Source organism: Physeter macrocephalus, chromosome 11, assembly GCF_002837175.3.
Source record: "Physeter macrocephalus isolate SW-GA chromosome 11, ASM283717v5, whole genome shotgun sequence".
Lineage (NCBI taxonomy): Eukaryota > Metazoa > Chordata > Mammalia > Artiodactyla > Physeteridae > Physeter > Physeter macrocephalus.
The window spans coordinates 176021607-176040209 of record NC_041224.1 but is presented as its reverse complement, the minus strand read 5'-3'; positions in this window follow the sequence as shown (position 1 = coordinate 176040209).

Genomic DNA, 18603 nt, shown 5'->3' with positions numbered 1-18603 from the left:
GTCTTAGCTATTGTAAATAGTGCTGCTATGAACATTGGGGTGCATGTATCTTTTCGAGTTAGAGTTTTCTCTGGATACATGCCCAGGATTGGGATTGCTGGATCATATGGTAACTCTAGTTTTAGTTGTTTAAGGAACCTCCATACTGTTCTCCATAGTGGCTGCACCAATTTACAGTCTTACCAACAGTGTAGGAGGGTTCCTTTTTCTCCACTCCCTCTCCAGCATTTATTATTCGTAGACTTTTTAATGATGGCCATTCTGGCCAGAGTGAGGTGATACCTCATTGTAGTTTTGATTTGCATTTCTCTGATAATTAGCGATGTTGAGCATCCTTTCGTGCATCTATTGGCCAACTGTAAGTCTTCTTTGGAGAAATGTCTGTTTAGGTCTTCCACCCATTTTTGGATTTATTTTTTGTTGTTGTTGTTGTTATTGAGTTGTATGAGCTGTTTGTATATTTTGGAAATTAAGACCTTGCCAGTTGCACCATTTGCAAACCTTTTCTCCCAGTCCGTGGGTTGTCTTTTCATTTTCTTTGTTGCCTCTGCTGTGCAAAAGCTTATAAGTTTGATTAGGTCCTATTTGTTTATTTTTGCTTTTATTTCTATTGCCTTGGGAGACTGACCTCAGAAAACATTGCTATGATTTATGTCAGAGAATATTTTACCTATGCTCTCTTCTAGGAGTTTTATGGTGTCTTACCTTATATTTAAGTCTTTAAACCATTTTGAGTTCATTTTTGTGTATGGTGTGTGGGTGTGTTCTAACTTCATTGATTTACATGCGGCTGTCCAGCTTTTTCAACATCACTTGCTGAGGAGACTGTCTTTTCTTCATTGTATATTCTTGCCTCAAAGTCATTTTTTAAATTGAGGTGTAATTGACATAGAACATTTACATTATCTTCATGTGTACAATAAATAATTCAATATTTGTACTGTGAAGTGATCGCCGCAATAAGTCTAGTTAACATTCATCACCATACACATATTTTTCCTGTGATAAGAGCTTTTAAGATTACTGTCTTAGCAACTTACAACTACGAAATACAGTATTATTAACTACAGTCACCATGATGTAAATCATATCCCCATGACTTATTTAATTTATAACTGGAAGTTTGTACCTTTTGACCCCCTTCACCCATTTTGCCCACCCTCGACCCAGCACCTCTGGCAATCATCAATCTGTTCTCTGCATCTGTGAGACTGAACTTTATATACAGCATTACCACATTTAGCTGAGAGACTCTTGGCAAATCACTTAACTTAATTAAGCATCCATTTCTTTTTTGGCAGAACTAAATCAAAAATAGTCCAGCCACAAAAGTTGATTTTGAGGAATGGATGGGCCACTGACTGTGAAAGTACATGTGTAAATTCTAAAAGTGTTTTCAAAAGTGTCACTCTTAATAATATTACGCTGATGTTCCCTTGACTATGCAATGCAATTTTTACAATTACTATTTATTTTTTCTTCAGTTAATTGTATTTGTCCTCTACTTAGGACTACTAAACTATGATGGGATATTAACAAACCCCAGTGTTTTCTAATACCCTTTCAAAAATAATTTGAGTATTTTTCATAATATTTATTAAGTAAAAGGTAGTTGTACATTGAAATACTTTTTTCCATACATTTTTAAATCAATTTTGTTATTTTTATATTATTCTGTCCTGAGATTAATTTTTATGTAGCGATGTCTTTAGTAGAGACAAAATTAATGAATAAAATCGAAGGTATTTTTGTATATGAAATAAAATTGGGCCTATTGAATCTTAGAAAACATGTATCTTTCTGATTCAAGGACTTTGCATCTAACCAGATAAGCCCAGTAGCTAGTGGGTTTTAGATAAAGTTTTGAGCAAAGGTGTTGTCACGAGTTGGCAAATTTTCCCACTAAAAGTGTTCAATGTGATGATCTCTAAAATATCTTCTCATTTATTTTAGTATCCTATTTTTCTTCTCTTCTGTCACAGTTGAGGAACTAGCAAATGGATTGAGCCTGTATTAGTTCCTCAACTGAGTTGGAATAATTTGCCATTCCTAAAGCCCTTATAATTTCCTGGGTGATAGGAATGATTTTTTGTTCTAATGAGGTGACTCTGGGGGGGGGCTCCTGGATAGGGGCTGGTCACCAAAAAGACCAAGCCATGATTAGAAACCTAGAATTTTTAGCTTTACCTCCCATCCTCCAGAGAGAAGAGGAGTTGGGAATGGAGTTAATAATTGATCATGCCTACTTGGGGAGGCCTCCATAACACCCCAATAGTATGGGGTTTGGAGAACTTCCAGGTGGGTGAACACATCTACTTACCAGGATGGTGACACATCCCAACTCCATGGGGACAGAAGCTCTTGTGCTTGGGGCCTTTCCAGACTTAGTCCTATCTATCTCTTCAACTGGTTGTTCATCTACATCTATTATCATATCCTTTAATAAACTGGTATATGTAACTAAGTGTTTCCAGAGTTCTGTGAGCTGTTCTAGCAAATAATCGAATCCAGTGGGGAACTGGTCATGGACACCTCAGATTTACAGCTACTTCAGACAGAAGTTGTGGGTAATCTGGAGACCTACTACTTATGACTGACATCTGAAGGGTGGGGGGCGGTTTTGTGAGACTGAGCCCTTAACTGTGAGATCTGACGCTATCTCCAGGTATACAGTGTTAGAACTGAGTTAAATTATAGGACGCCCAGCTGGTGTCACAGAATTGCTTGGTGTGGGAAAAAACCCCACACATCTGATGTCAGAAGGGTTATGAATGTGGTACTCATGTGAGAGTAAAGGACAGACACGCAGGAAAAGGAGGACTGGGTTTTGTTTCCTTTACACTGGGAAAATAAATCTTTCTGAACACTCAGAATGGAAGGGTGATTCTTTTCCTTTATTTTATTCATTCAACAAATGTTTATTGAGTGCCTAATATCTCAAAATTAACACATCTTAGAGTCAAGTAAAATGATCAATTGGAAATTTTAAGAGATGCTTGATCATTTTTGAATATCTGAGACATTTGATTCCGTACTTGGCAGGGGGCATTGCCCAAGAAAATAAGTCATGTCAATTTTCCTAATTCTCATTGCAGTGGTCTAGTTGTTATTCAGTATACTTGTTTAGCCTTAAAATCCATGTACAACTACTAGCAATTCAATAAAAAAATGTTTTGGGCTTCCCTGGTGGCGCAGTTGTTCAGAGTCCGCCTGCCGATGCAGGGGACGCGAATTCGTGCCCCGGTCCAGGAAGATCCCACATGGCGCGGAGCGGCTGGGCCCGTGAGCCATGGCCGCTGAGCCTGCGCGTCCGGAGCCTGTGCTCCGCAACGGGAGAGGCCACAACAGTGAGAGGCCCGCGTACGGCAAAAAAAAAAAAAAAGGGATGTTTTTTCTTTCCTAGTAGTGCATGATGTTATTGAAAAAAGAGAGATTAGACTTGTTAGAAGATTTTGCTCCTAAGGCTAGTTCAACCACGAATCAGCCTAGCATCTTTGATTAAGGCATTACACATTTTTGAGGCTGTAGACAGTCATCTTTAAAAGGGAATTACAATAATACTAATAGTAAAGTAATGATAATAATAGAAATAAAAATAGTAATAATGCCTCTCTCACATAATTGTTTGAGTATTAAGATACTGGTGCTAAAATCCTTATCGCAATACCAGGCTCCATATAAATTAGGCAAAGGCAAAGCCCAGATTTGTTGCATTGATTAATTGAACTAGCAAATGTAAAAAAAAAAAATGCAATGCATACTGAAAATTGCTGTATATATTTACTTTTTATCATAGCTATTTCTATCTGTCTATGTAGCAAGCTAGTTATCTATCTCCCATCTTGTTCCAGAAATAATTTAAAGTGGTCTATTTAATATTATTATCTTGTTTTATGATTCATTTTCTAGTCAACCCTATTCAGACACATTATTTTCTAGAAATAATAATTATAGTGATTTCAGTATAAAATACAGTATACATGTATTGTTGGTTTCCTTCTAAGAGGCTGTCATGTACTTGTAGGTTTAATTGCTGCCACTAACATGAATTTACAAGACTGCAAACTGTAAGATGAACCCTCTATGCATTCAGACGCATACTTCAAAGGATTTAGAATAGCAAGAAAGTCTACGGTGAAACAACAAATCATCAGGAGTTAATATACTACCTCTACACAAAAACTTCCATCATGTCCCTGCATATAAAAATTCTGTGTTCAAGGTAGACTTTTCGTATTAAATGCTACTCAAAGTGAATCTAGGGAGCAAAGATTACTGTGCCAAAAGCTACAGGGTGTTGTAAAAAAAGCGACTCATAATGCTGAAAGGGATTTTACGTATAATCTGGTCTCATTTCATCACCAAAGCAAGACTACCTCTTCCAATGTGTAAAACATATTGCACCTCGCTCTGGACCACTTCTCCAAACTTCCGCACAGACCTTCCACTGACCCGACAGTCATTGCAGGAGGCTGCCTCTACAAAAGTGTAGTGGGTGACCGCACTCAGCATCCTTGGGATGACCAAAGCTACAGCCCCGTCGATTCTCTGGTAGCTGCTGAGGACCCCCATCCTCTCCTCCCAGATCTGACCCTGTGTGAGAGCAGGTCAATGCGTTTCCCAGGCTTGTTCTAAGGGAAAGCTCACAAACCCCTTGCTTTAGAAGTTGTATGACTAAGTGTTATCAATTCATACTGAAATTTACACTTGCTTCCTTCCTCTGGTCCCATCAAACACTGCAGAACATTCTGTCATTTGTTCTTAAGTGAGAGGAGGGTGCCTGTGCAGCTGGTAGTATGGGGTTTCACATGTGGGCCAAGGGGAGTCTCAGAGGGTCTGCCTATCTCAATGTGAGAGACATCTTCCCAGTATTGTACCTTGTAAGAGGCTCAGTGGGGTCAGACACAGCTGGAGTCTAGCATCTAGTGGCCTTACCAATGCCCATCCCCCAATGAGCCCTAAGGAAAATCATCATCATCATCATCATCATTTTCTTGGCTGTTTACCCTCAAAGATTTTCATACACAGTTCCTTGGAGTGACCTGCTGAAGGGAGAAGATTTCCAGGTGGAAGAAGAGCTTGTGACCTTCGGAGGCAGCTCTAGCATCATAAACTGTAAAGCAGGTAACATTCTGAGACTCTGGTGGGATTCTGAACCCTAGTATGGAATCCCTTACCTTGGGTCATACTTCCAGTTCATCATCCTCCTTCATTCATTCTGTAGTCATGAGCACCTATCAAGTCTCAGGCTCTTCTTAGGTATTCAGAAGATATTAGTGAGCCAAATTGGTACAGGTCCCTGCCCTTGGGGAGGTTACATGCCAGAGAAGAGAGAGATCATAAAGAATAATACCAGAAAAAGTACATGCAAGAATTCAAATGCAGGAAGAACTAATGAAAACAGAAATAGGTGTGCTGGCCCGGGAGGTTCTGGGTGTGGGTGTGGATGGGCGTGAATGAAGTCAGCCAAGGAAGATTGAGAGGAGCAGTCAGGTGTTGAGAGTTCAATGTTTAGGGCTTGGGCAATGATCATGGAGTTCCTGACTTTTCAGTCTTAGCTCTAGTGATATGCCCATAGACAAACTGCTTAACATCTCTAAGTTTCCTCATCTATGAAATGAGAGAAAATAACAGTGCTTCCTCATAAGATAATCATATTGCTTCTCGTAGAGTCTCAGGGACAGCTAACTAAGAGAGGTGCCTGGTGCGCACTAAGTGTTCATTCAATGGGTTGGCTTATTAGTATCAGCATCCCTGTGTTGCAGTGAGGAGACTGAGAGCCAGAGAAGAGGCACAACTTGCCCCAAAGGGCAGATATGGCAGGACCCAAGCTGCAGGTACAAACTTCAGAGACATAAGCATAAGACATGATGACCAAATGTGCACGTGGTTTGTGTCTTTGGGCCACTGTTTGGAGGATCTCTTCTTCCTGGCTCACCCCTGCTCCAGGGCATTTATGAGAGGACACCTCGACAGCATGTCTGGGGTCAGCTCTCTTAGGTACCTGGTGGAACCTGTTGGGATAATATTGGATCCGTCGGTCTGGTCAGCTATAGCTCTTGTGTGAGGCATAGTAAGGCTTTCTGACCAAGCCCTGGCCTTGCTGAGGGGAGAGGAAGCTGCTTGCAGATAAGCATCTTTGTGACCTTATAAGTGGTTGAAGACTCATGGATTCACCCACCTGCATTCTCTTCCTTAGAACACATGGTCCCAGGGCACTGAGTTCCCAGAGGCCCCCTTTCAACCCTTTTATCTTGTCTGCCACCCCTCCTTTCTTAGAAGGACATGCATCAGACAAAAGGCAACAGGCAACCGTGAGAGAGGAGAGGAGAAAGAGGGAAGGGAACATCTCTGTTCAGGTTACTCCCTACATCATTAGTTGAGACTTGGGGGAGAGTGAATTCAAAGTCAGGACAGTACAGTACTGACCTGGGATTTCTTCTCACCCCTTTGAGTATGACCATCCATCACTCTTCCTTTTGTATCCCTCTGACATTAACATTATCGGCAGGCTAGGATCTCATGTACATGAGAAAAGATGGTTCATAGTTCACTCATCCCCTACTCCACTCATGCATTCATCTACTTTATTGAGTATCTCCCATGCTGTGGGCTCTGTGATAAGCCTGGAAGAAGCAGAGGAGAATGCAACAGGGAAGAATGGAAGCAAGCATAGGATGCCATGGAACCACAGAAAGGGGCAATAAGCTTTGTCCATAAGGGAAGGCTGGTCAGAGAAGGACATATAAAGGAGGTGAAGCATGAGCTGACACTTAATGCATGAGGAAGAATTAACCAAAGAGAGAAAATTAGGAAGAGAGAAGCATGTGTAAAGACTGAAATGAGCAGAACTGTAGCACATATGTGAGAGCTGGAATGGAGCGAGTGAAAGAGAGATAGATAGGAATGCTGCCCCAGTGTCAGGGACTAGATAATGAGGGACTTTGGAGAAACAGAAAGCAGTTTGGGCTCCATTGTGAAGCCCACATGAGCCATTGAAGGGTTTTAAGGAGAAAAGGGAAGAGACAGGTATTGCATTTTTCAGAGATTACTCCAGCTACATGTGGATAATGGAGCAGAGGGGAGCAAGAACAGAGGAAGAGAAATGATGTAAAATACTTCTGCAAAACTCAAGAAGAAATATGATGGTGACCTGAACCAAAGCAATGGCAGTTTGGATGGAAAGGAAGGGTTTGATGCTAGGGAAATGTGTGGTGGTCTCCATAGGAATTAGCTACTTGTATCAGTCAGCTATGCCAGAGTAACAAAAAATCCTAAAGCCACAGTGGTTCACAGCAACAAAAGTTTATTTGTAGCTCATATTTATGTTCATATCAGGAATCACAGAAATTCTGTGACTCTGCAGCACCCCCTCTTCATCTGAGACATACTGATCTTGTGGATGAAGGAAAAGAATGAGAGCAGAGCCATACTAGGATTCCAAACACTTCCCTTCAGAACCTCACATGTCACTCTCACTCACATTTTCTTGGCCACAACAAGCTATGTGACTGAGACTGACATCACTGTGGCAGAAAGGATTATATTTCCACAAAGACTGCTCTTTTAGGAGGGACAGAAAATAAATGTTTTCACAATTATGTAGTCTTTCACCATCTGCCCCATAGGTCAGAAGTATTCACCTTCCTTCTTCAGTCCTGCATAATGGACTCATCCCTTCTCCAAAAGTCTTAGCCAAATCTCTGTGTTAGGGATCAAAATCCAGGATATCATATTTGTCAATAAGTGAAGTCTGAGGATGCCTCTTACTGAATAAAAATACGAGTTAGTTGTAAACCCACCACCATGGCCAAAACAGATGTGTTAGAAGGAGAGGGTCAGGGAAAGAGCAATAATAACCCTATTAAAGAAGGGAAGAGTAAGAAGCACCCATTACATTAGTCCTTGTCACTTCTGAAATTCCACTGGCCAGATATAAAGAGGATTCTCAGATTCTCTACTTTAGGGATGGGGAATGTCTTTGATTAAGTCCAGGTTCTCCTCCCTGGGTGGACCTTCCAATTCATCATTCTCCAGGGCTTTGGAGGGAGAGGCATGGATTTGGAGCTGGTGTCAGAGGTGTGGAACAAGGAGTTCAATTTTTTGTAGTGTTTAGATCCAGAATGCTTGTTTAGATAATTTATATGGGTGTTGGGTGTGTGTTTAGAAGTATAATTAAAACAGCAAGTTCAAGCTTATTTGCAAGGTTGGAGATAACAAACTCTAATGCCCTTCTCTCCTACCTTAAATTGAATTTTTCATGATTCCAGATTTTCCTCTGGACGTTGACATGACCCTTGAGATTCTGCCAGGCACTGCACAAGGTGCTGGTAGAGACTGTGGGTGTTGGAAATGTGACCCTAGATTGAGAAGAGAAAGAACTTCAAGACTTTGGCCAGGTTTCTACTCTCTGTGAGCTTCTACCTTTTTATTCTTTGCAGTAAAGCCCCATCTCACTTCTTTCAGATGATACTTCTTACAACCAGGTTTCAGCACCTAAGAGAATAGGTATTCTCATGATTCCCATCATCTTCTCTGGGTAGCTGTGAACAGCAGTGATGCAACACTGATTCAGTCACCTTGTTAGGGGCCGGGTGGGAAGTTGAGTCAGAACTTTAAACAGTGAAGAACACCCACTGTTTCATCCCTTTTCAAGTGTAAAATTATATATTTGGGGGTCACTCAAGGCTCACGCTGTCCCTATTTAAAGTTTTAGCTTGTTACTTTCATCTTCTTTTATCAAAGAGAAGAGAACATTTTATGACTTTATTATTGCAGACTTGATTCCACGTGCTTTGCCATACATCGCAGCACCCTTGCAATTAGGCAGGGCCATGAGGTTACTTCTGGACAGGGGTTGTGCATAGAATTGACATTTGAGACTTCTGGAAAAAAAGATAGAAGACTCCATGTGCAACCTTCCAGCAATCTCTGTCCTTACCATGCAAATGAGAAGGTGCTGTGTTCAGGTAAAGCACTTACAAGATGGTGGAATCTGTGTAAGTATAGATATCTGGATAAGATCCCATACTGAGCTGCATGGGACATGGAGCTTGATCAAACCATAAGCTGTCATTATGTTATGCCATCAAGGTTTGGGAGTGTTTGTTACTGCAGCCTATCCTAGATTTTACTGACTAATGCATTGAGAATCAAGAGCTCTTCTTTGGCCCATGAAGGAGAATCTGACCACTGATCTTTCAAAGCAACACTTTAAAGATCATTTTAGTCTAAAAATCCTCCAATGGCAATAAGAGAGAGTAACTCTCTGGGAAGGGAATCTACAGGTCACAATTATATAGCACTTAGGAGAAGGAACAGAAGCACATAATTTGGTAGTTAGACTCCTGTCCCACAATGCAATTAAAATGAGTGCATTTTTTTGGTATCTAACAGAGCCAGTCACATGCTTGATATCACATTCAATATTCAAAATTATGCAAATAGTTTCAACATCAGCTACTCTGTCCCAATTAAAATTAAACTATTTGTACTACATGCATATTTATACAATCATCCCCTCTGACTAGATGTAGTCATGTGCACAGGCATAGGAGCTAAATCGTGTATTGTCTGAACAAAACAGACACAAGAGAAGGACGGATTGGTTTGGGGAGCTGGGGATAGCATCTCCATTAGGCAGACAGTTCATTTAGAGTTTAAAAAATGGATTTTCAGCAGCTGATACATGGCAGATTTAATAACCTGACATTTTCCCTCTTTCTTCCTAGATAGTCCATTCAACTTTGACTGGACCTGTTGCAGGATGATACGATTACCATTGTGTGCACCCTCTGGCATTATTTTTTAAAAAAGCGAATCCCTAATCCCTGCTTAATTTTATGAACTGTCAAAACGATTCTAAATCTCTCCTCTGTTTGCATTTTCACGTTGGGACAGGAGTCCAGAGGTACAGATTGGGTGTACAACAGTGGACTTCAGGCAATTTTCATCTCTTAATGCCTGTAGCGTAAGAGGCTGAATTTGTAATAATCACCAGATTATCTCTAAAGATCACTCTGTTATACCTGCAAAATGGTTCTGCAGGAAAATGCAAAAGATATGGGGGAAAGTAATTGATGAGAGGCAGGAGATGATTGCTCTTCCTAATCCCTGATGAAAAAAAAAAAAAAAAACGCACCAAGACAAATGTTGGTAATTTCTGTTAAATGCAGTTTGGAATTTGCAGTGACAGAAACCTGCTTGAGAGTCATGGATGACCTCCTTCCATGGCAGGCAGCTCACCACGCTGGGGCAGAAGGGCTGGGAGATAATGCTCAAAATAGGTCCAGAAGGGGAGGCAGGGCCCTAGCCCAACAAAAGGATAGAGGGAGAGTCCCCTGCAGAATATGTGGAGTCAGAAAGTGCAGGAGTGTCCCTGGCGCATCACCTGGCACCTAGTTGGGGCTCCAAGCATGTTTATCTTTTCTTTTCCTCTCCCTGCTGGGGACAAGCAGCCTGGGGATGCAAGAGGAAGGCCAGGGTTGGACCACAGTGTGTGTGACTTTGGGCAAATGGCACTCTGTCCCTCTCCAGGCTTCTGTCTCTGCACCTGACAGTTGAGGATGGAAGGCACTGCACTGATACTGGCAACAAATGCCATCAACACTAATGCATAGAACAGAGGGGAACTGAGATCTTTCTCTTTGCTGGGAACTGGATTCGAAACTTTCCATCCATGCTTCTTTTCATCCTCATTATTCTGCACAGTGGGTGTTAGAAAGGTGAGGGTGTAGGACTGCCCTTGCTTCCCTGCCCCCAGTCTCTAATCTCAGGGAAAGGAGAAAAGATTTGGTCCTTTGGCAAGAAAAAGCTACATGTCTGGGAAGATCCCATCTCCCCTCCTCCAAAAAAAAACAAAAAACAAAATCTGTGAGGTTTTTTTAGGGGCTTAGGAATCACATAGCCAAAGGACCATGGTGAAACTATCCCTCGTCTCCAAGTTCTAAGAATGGAAGTCCTAGGTAATAAAATATTCTGGAAAATTGAGGGAGGCTTACTTAGTAATCTTGCTTCCCCTTCTAGTTCACTAAAAGGGACCAGAATGTAAACCATCTTCTACCTTTAATTTTGAGGACACTGGATGTGGAATTTGGAAGTCAATTACTGTTTTTCAGGTTTGACGGAAGGAAAGTTCGAGTTGTGTATGTTCATAGTTCAGTGTGTGCACTTGTAAACAATGACAACAGATGCCATACCAGGGTGTCTTCCTGTACTGCCGTAACTTTTCCTCAAAGAAAAAGCCAGTCCATTTCCATTTCTGATGAGCTAAATGGGCTGAATGCAGTCCCCCTTTCCACGATGCCTGAGGGTTGTCACTGGGTAGAAGGCAGGCAGGGTGGCTGGTTTCACAAGTCAGAGGTCTCAGGATGTGAGTCTCAGTACATCAGGATGTTTGGCAGGTGGTGGCTGTTGTTTTATTTGAAATCTGTGAAACTTAAATATGCTTTAAATTTATTTATTTATTTTTAAATGTTTATTGAAATGTAGTTGATTTACAGTGTTGCATTACTGTCTGGAGCACAGCAACATGATTCAGGTATATATTCATATATATAATTTTTAGAATCTTTTCCTTTAGAGGTTTTTACAAGATATTGAGTATAGGTCCCTGTGCTATACAGTAGAAGCTTGTTAGTTATCTATTTTATATATAGTGGTTTGTTATCTGCTAATACCAAACTCCTAAGTTATCCCTCCCCTACCTTTCCCCTTTGGTAACCATAAGCTTATTTTCTGTCTGTGAGTCTGTTTCTGTTTTGTAAATAAGTTCATTTGTGTCATTTTAGATTCCACGTGTAAGGATATCATATGATATATGTCTTTCTCTGTCTGACTTACCTCACGCAGTATGATAATCTCTAGGTCCATCCATGTTGCTGCATATGGCATTATTTCTTTTTTATGAGTGAGTACTATTCCATTGTACATAAGTACCACATCTTCTTTGTCCATTCAACTGTTGACGGACATGTAGGTTGCTTCCACGTTTTGACTATTGTGAATAGGGCTTCTATGAACGTTAGGTGCATGAATCTTTTCAAATTAAAATTTCCTCTGGACATATGCCCAGGAGTGGGATTGCTAGATCATACGGTAACTATTTTTAGTTTTAAGGAACCTCCATACTGTCTTCCATAGTGGTGGAACCAATTTACTTCTTGGGGTCAGTTTATCAGAGTCTCCTAAGTAGGGACTTTGATGTGAAGTCTTCCTAAGGATTAGCTAAAATTGACCTCACACAATCAGAAGGTGGGAGTTTTCTGAGAAAACTGGTAGAATGAATTTTCTTATGCCTTATTTTTTTAGAATGCCCTGCATTGATAAATTACTAAGCTAATTCTCTTCTTATGATGAACTTCCTAGAAGCAAAAGATTGACATCTCTTACACATGAAAGACCACTTTAAATGCTAGACAAAACCTAATGATAATTCCTGACAGTTGCTTTAAAACATTATAGTTTATAAAGTGCTTTTCATACACTGTACATCCTACCAGCAGTGTGGCTTAATGTTGTTTTATTGACTCATAACAAATTTTAAATAACAATAATATTTAATATTTAATAATAATAACAACACATATTCAAATCATAAATGATGAGGGAACGGCTATAAAACCCATGTTGTGTAGGTTCTTTAGATAATCTTGCTCCACTTTTCACAACAATACCAAAAGGTTGGTTTTATTCATCACATAATAGATTAAGAAAATGAAGTTCAGAGAGATAAAGCAGTTAGTTGCTCCACCCGGGTCACACACCTAATAAATGACAGAAGAAGAACAAAAAATCAGGTCCTCAGATGCCAGTTGAAATAATGTTTACACTGCATCATATTAGCCAGGTTTAAAAAGATATGTGTCATTTGCAAATTGTATAACCCTCTCTTATATGTTTCACCACTTGCAGAAATTTCCAATGGCTTTCCAGAGTAAATTGCCACTTGGAGGTCCAAACGCTTATCTGATACAACAGAGGTGTCTACCTTTTATGAAATCCAGAAAGGAAATGTTAAAAGCAAAACAATTTGGAAAACGAGGTGAGCAGGAGTTCTCACTAGAGAAAGCAAAACCCTTTCTTTCCAGAGAAGGCATTTTGTAAATCATCACATGGGAGATACGTGTGCAAATTTTGTATGGCAGGGGCCCTGTGTGAACATATGTGCTCATTAATCACGAAATATTGATTGTGGATTGAAACTATGAAACAGGTTCCATGACACATGGGTTTGTTTTGTTGGTCCGAAGTATTAAGTAGAATAACACAAAGCCATGTTAACATTCCCTGCTTACTCTCCTTTTGTTAGCAGGTTAGTCCTCACCCAATTCACATAGCCTCAGGTTTATGAATTATTAATCAAAAGAGCTAAAAAGTCAATCCAATCTGGTTAGATACTGTAGTTCTTGTGGCTTCCAAACTTTTAAATAATGAATGGTTTCATCACTTCCCCAGTGGATGTCAAGCAAGTAGAATGTCTGGAATCAAAATCCCACTGGGTCACAAAAGCAACAGAGTAAAAAAAAAAAGTAGTAATTTTTAATAATAGCAACTCCAGTGTATTGTAGCATCACTGCCACTCTCTGAAAAGATCATTTCAGAACGGGAAGGAGAGGTGTCTTGACAAAGGGGCTTTATGGGATCAAATATTGCCAGAAAAAATGATGCAACATAAGGGAGTTGGTAAAGGTTGTGAATACCTCCACACACATATATTATATTGTAAAAAATGCTTTTGCTGTTCCTAATTTTTCGAAAGAAAGTTGTACATTTAATTGTTCCTTATATTGGAGGAATTCTCTGATGAACATCTCTTCACATATGGGAACTTGGAGAAAATAGCAAAGAATAAAGGGGAGAAATAAATGGTGTACTTAGATTAGCTGGATTATCATGAAAAATTAGGACTCCATGCTGCTAGGGCAGTCTTTAGTGGGTAATAACAGAAAGGAAAGACCAACTCAGAAATAATTTCTTGTATCCGAGAGGGAATGTGATAGAGAAATGCAGACTTAAGGTAAATATGTGAGAGAAGGAGAAATAATACTGCCAAGTACCACTGTGTGACAAAGGGTTGATTGGTGAAGAAATGCTGTAACTATATCAAAACAGATGTTTCTGGAACTCTCCGCTCTTTCTGCTAAGTCTGTTGAGCCACTTTTGCTTCTAGGTGGGAACACTATCGAAAGTGAGGACTAGGATGGCTGAGACTTGGTCAGTCCCTAAATGTTTATTGTTGGGTTCATCCTGTCTGTTCTCCTGTGGGCTAAACATTTCCATTCACTGTGAAAATGCCCATTCACTCCGACATCCGCCTTCATACTGCAAGTTCCAAGTCTTTCCAGAAGGTTCGAGTCACGAGTGCTAGTAACCATTGGCTACATTTAGGGTGATATTACACATATTTGACTAAGTGATTGGGCTCTCCTTGGGGAAGATGTCTGTACAATGAGCTCTGGGAAAAAGGTGTGCCTTTATTATTAACTAAGTTTTTGCCCTGAATCCCATTGGGTAGCTTTTTTGGTAAAATGTGCTCCAATATACATAGATTAATAACTAGCCCAAAGCCCTGTTATTTTTTCCTTTTCCCTAAGCTAAGATTCCAGTATAAAACACAAGTCGCCCAGTTGCATTTGAATTTCAGATTAGCCACATATTTTTAAGTATAAGTGTCTCTCAAACATTGTACAAAACATGCTAAGAAAGATATCCCTTAGTTTCCTGAAATTCTAATTTAACTTGGTGTCCTGTGTTTTTATTTGCAACACTACCCTAAAGCCAAGCTCAAATCTCCAGATATCATCATCTTCTAAACTTGTTTCAAATAGACAATATATTAAAGAAAGGGCCTTTTATACATATAACTCAGGTTTAAATTGTATGTTCCCATTTGCCTTCCCTCTCTCCTTTCCTGTCTCTTTCCCTCTTTTCCTTCTTTCCAGTTTTAATGAGTAGATGTGCCGGGATCTGTTCTACACCAGCTGCTCCAGGGTGAAAAACTGAAACAGACCCCCCCACCCCTCTCCTGGGAAAGCTCTCAGTCTTCTGGAAGAGAAAGGCATGTCATAAAGAAATACTTTAAGATAAGTCATATCTAGCTCTTCATCCAGCCATCTTTCCATCATCCATCCATGCAGCCATCGATCCATTCAGCCACGTATTCATCCAGCCATCCACCCATGTGTCCATCCACCCATCCATCCCTCTATCCACTCATCCGTCCATCCAACCATTATCCATCTGACCATCCAACCATCCACCCTCCATCTTAAGCTGATCCATGGAAAAAGAACTGATTGGTTCTGCTTCCAGAAGAAATCCTGCTACACCCTTGTGATGCATTTTTAAAACAGATATCCCATTTTATGGATGGTAAAGCTGAGTCTAGAGAAGTTACTCAGCCCTGCAGAACGGATAAGAAGCTGGTTCAGGATATAAATCCCAATTTCAGTCTCAAAATACACCCATTTTGATACAAGAGACAGAGCTAAACATTCACACCACCAGCTTCTCTCGTTTTGCTGTTTTTTTTTTTTTTCCTTTCTCACAGAACCTCTCTCCCCTCATGTGCCAACGCTCACACATTTCTCTCTCGTGACATCTGTGGCATTGGGCCCTGTGACTCCTGTCACCTGCTCGGAGCCAGGCTGCCTCCTTCCCCTCCCCCGCCTTCCTCGCCCTGGGTCTCTGACCGCAGGGGCTGAGAGTCTGGCCTCTGAGCATCACTTTCTCGGTGGGGCACTTCCTCCTGAGGGCTGCTCTGGCAAGTTGTTTATCTCTCACAGGGATAGTGACAGAGATCGTATCGGTGGAACTCATCTGTCTGGGCACAGATGTCTGCCTCCGTGGCAGATGCCTCATTTCTCTTCTGTGCCTCACCTTCCAGAAGCCTTCTTCCTCCCCCGGATCCCCTCCTCCCTTGTTGCAGAAGATTAGCTGAAACACAGCCAGACAGAGCGAGGGGCTGCACCGCTCCACCCGGGAGCGTTTAAGCTGTTGGGAAAGACGGCCCTTGCGGGTCTTCCAGCCCCAGTTTAGACACAGCTTACCGCTGGGCCACGGCTTAGGGAGGGACTGGAGGGGAGGTCACGGGAACCCCTCTGACGGTAGTCAGGAGGGCAGCTCAGGGAAGGGTGTCAAGGAAAAGAGGGATGTTACTCACAACAGGGCTCATTTATTTCTTTATTTATTTATTTAAAATTTTATTTTATTGAAGCAGAGCTGATTTACAATGTTGTGTTAGTTTCTGCTGTACAGCAAAGTGATTCAGTTATACATATATATATATATATATATATATATATACACTTTCTTTTCCGTATTCTTTTCCATTACGCTTTATCACGGGATAGTGAATATAGTTCCGTGCTCTACAGTAGGACCTGTTGTTTACCCCTTCTCTGTATAACACTTTGCATCTGCTAATCCTGAACTCCCACTCCATGCCTCCCTGCCCACCCCCCACCCCCAGCCCCTTGGCAATCACAAGTCTGTTCTCTATGTCACAACCAGACTAATTTAAAATGCCTGGCCCAAGGGGCCTCTGTGCAGAGCCTTCAGACTGGGGCTGCCCAATAGAACTTTCTGCTGTCGTGGAAATGTTCCACACTGGTGCTACCCAATAGAGTAGCCATCCGCCATGTGTGGATAAGGGGCACTTGAAATGCAGTCAGTGTGACCAAGACATGACATTTTTAACTTTATTTTAATTAATTAACAAAGAAATAACCACACGCTGCTAGTAGCTACCAAATTAGTCAGAGAATCTGCTGCAGGGTGCCCACATGGAAGGTACACCCCTGTGGGTCTGCTCGCATCTCCTTTCTGACCCCCTGCTAATGCTAAGAGCAGTTTTGGGTCTGTTTGCTCTTAATGCATGACTTAGTTTCTCCATCTGCAGAGTACAGTTAATAATCTTCAGCTTACCTTCTTCAAAATGTGTTGGGAGAATCCAATGAAATAATTGTTAGTAACAACAGTAATCAATAAAATAATTGAGAATAATGGTAATCAGCCTTAAAATAAGCATCACTACTTTGTTAGGATTCTGCAGTGTGTTCTATGTGCACTTCTCTCCCCTGGAACTCCCCTGGGGACTGTTTAAGACATTTGTACACTTGCAAATCTCCAAACAAATGCAGGACTCATGGCCACAGCTGGCATCTCATGCCTCTCCCCGTTTTTGGACCACCCCTGGAGAGTGGTACTGGCAAGGTAATGTGGGTGGAGAAGCACTGAACGTGTCTGAACGACCTGAGTTTCAATTTCATGGAATCAGATGACATAGAATCAGACGGACAAGATCCTTCACCTCCTGGAGAGCTTGCTTCCTTTTTGTGAAACAGAATCATGAACGCTCATGGCATCAGGCTGCCAGTAGCAATGATAGGAGGGTCTGTGTTTGAAGTGCCAAACACAGGGCCCAGGGCACCCGGGAAATGTCATTCCCTGCCCTTCCCCGGAAGGGGAACAATGGAAAACAACTGCTGATTTTTGATGAAACATTTAGCATGAATGGTAGCCTTTGAATACCTGACTAAGGGCTACAGGGAACATTACAAAGGAAAGTTCTGTGGGTCTGACTGCAGTTCTTATTGAGTACAGCGAGGACTTCAGCTGCTTCCAAACCTCTGTCAGATGCCTTGACATTTCTAGACTAAAGTCACTCATCTCCAGCGGGTTTATTTACATGCAGCAAAGTTTCTGGCTTTTAAGGAAAGAGGCTTTGAAAATCGTATTAGAAAGACCTCAGAAGGTTTCCTAGATATCAAACAACGCTTAAAATAATATTTTGACGATTTAACTGTAAATAAGTCAGGAACATGGGGATTACATTTCTATCAAAATGCATGTGACTTTTAAAATCAGGGAATGGGCACTTGGCAAAATGGACTTGGGGATTTTATTGAATGCGGAGCACTTGAGAAAATCTTTGTGGCATGGGACAGGGCTCAGGTGGAGTGGGGCGCACCCTGCCCTGTTTCTTTTGTAGACGCCAAAGGACATTTTAGCCAGGAAAGGAGCTTTAAGCTTTCACAAGATCTGATTTGAAGTGGCCTTGGTGCCCTGTCCAGTGGGCAGCCCCCAAGCACTAGAAACCCTGGACATCTCTGGAGGGGGAAAGGGGAGCCCAATGTCCATCTCGATGGCAGAGCCAAGAAAGGGAGATTTTGCAGGCAATCTGGTTCCTTCAAGCCCATACAGAGGATAAGGAGTTCTGGCCACGGGTACCATCAGCAGACAGAGCGACCGAATTTATCCTCAGGCTGCTGCAGGTGTGCTGGCTAAGACACCAGGTGGGTCAGGAGATGACCGGTGAATCATTTCTCACAGCCACACAGACACACTCAGACACAGACACACACTCAGACACAGACACACAGACACAGCCTCAGATACACACGACCAGAGGAGGAAGTAGCTTTGGGAGAATGTCTCACCATGTTGCTAGAGCTGACCTACTGCCTTGTTTCCCTCTGACCCCAGGCCCTTGGCTCCTATTCTCTAACTGAAGTCAAGCTGGCACGATGCAGTGGGGATGAGAGGCATCTCTTCTCCCTCCTCCCCCTCCCCTCCCCCTCCTCCCCCTCTCCTCCCCTCCCC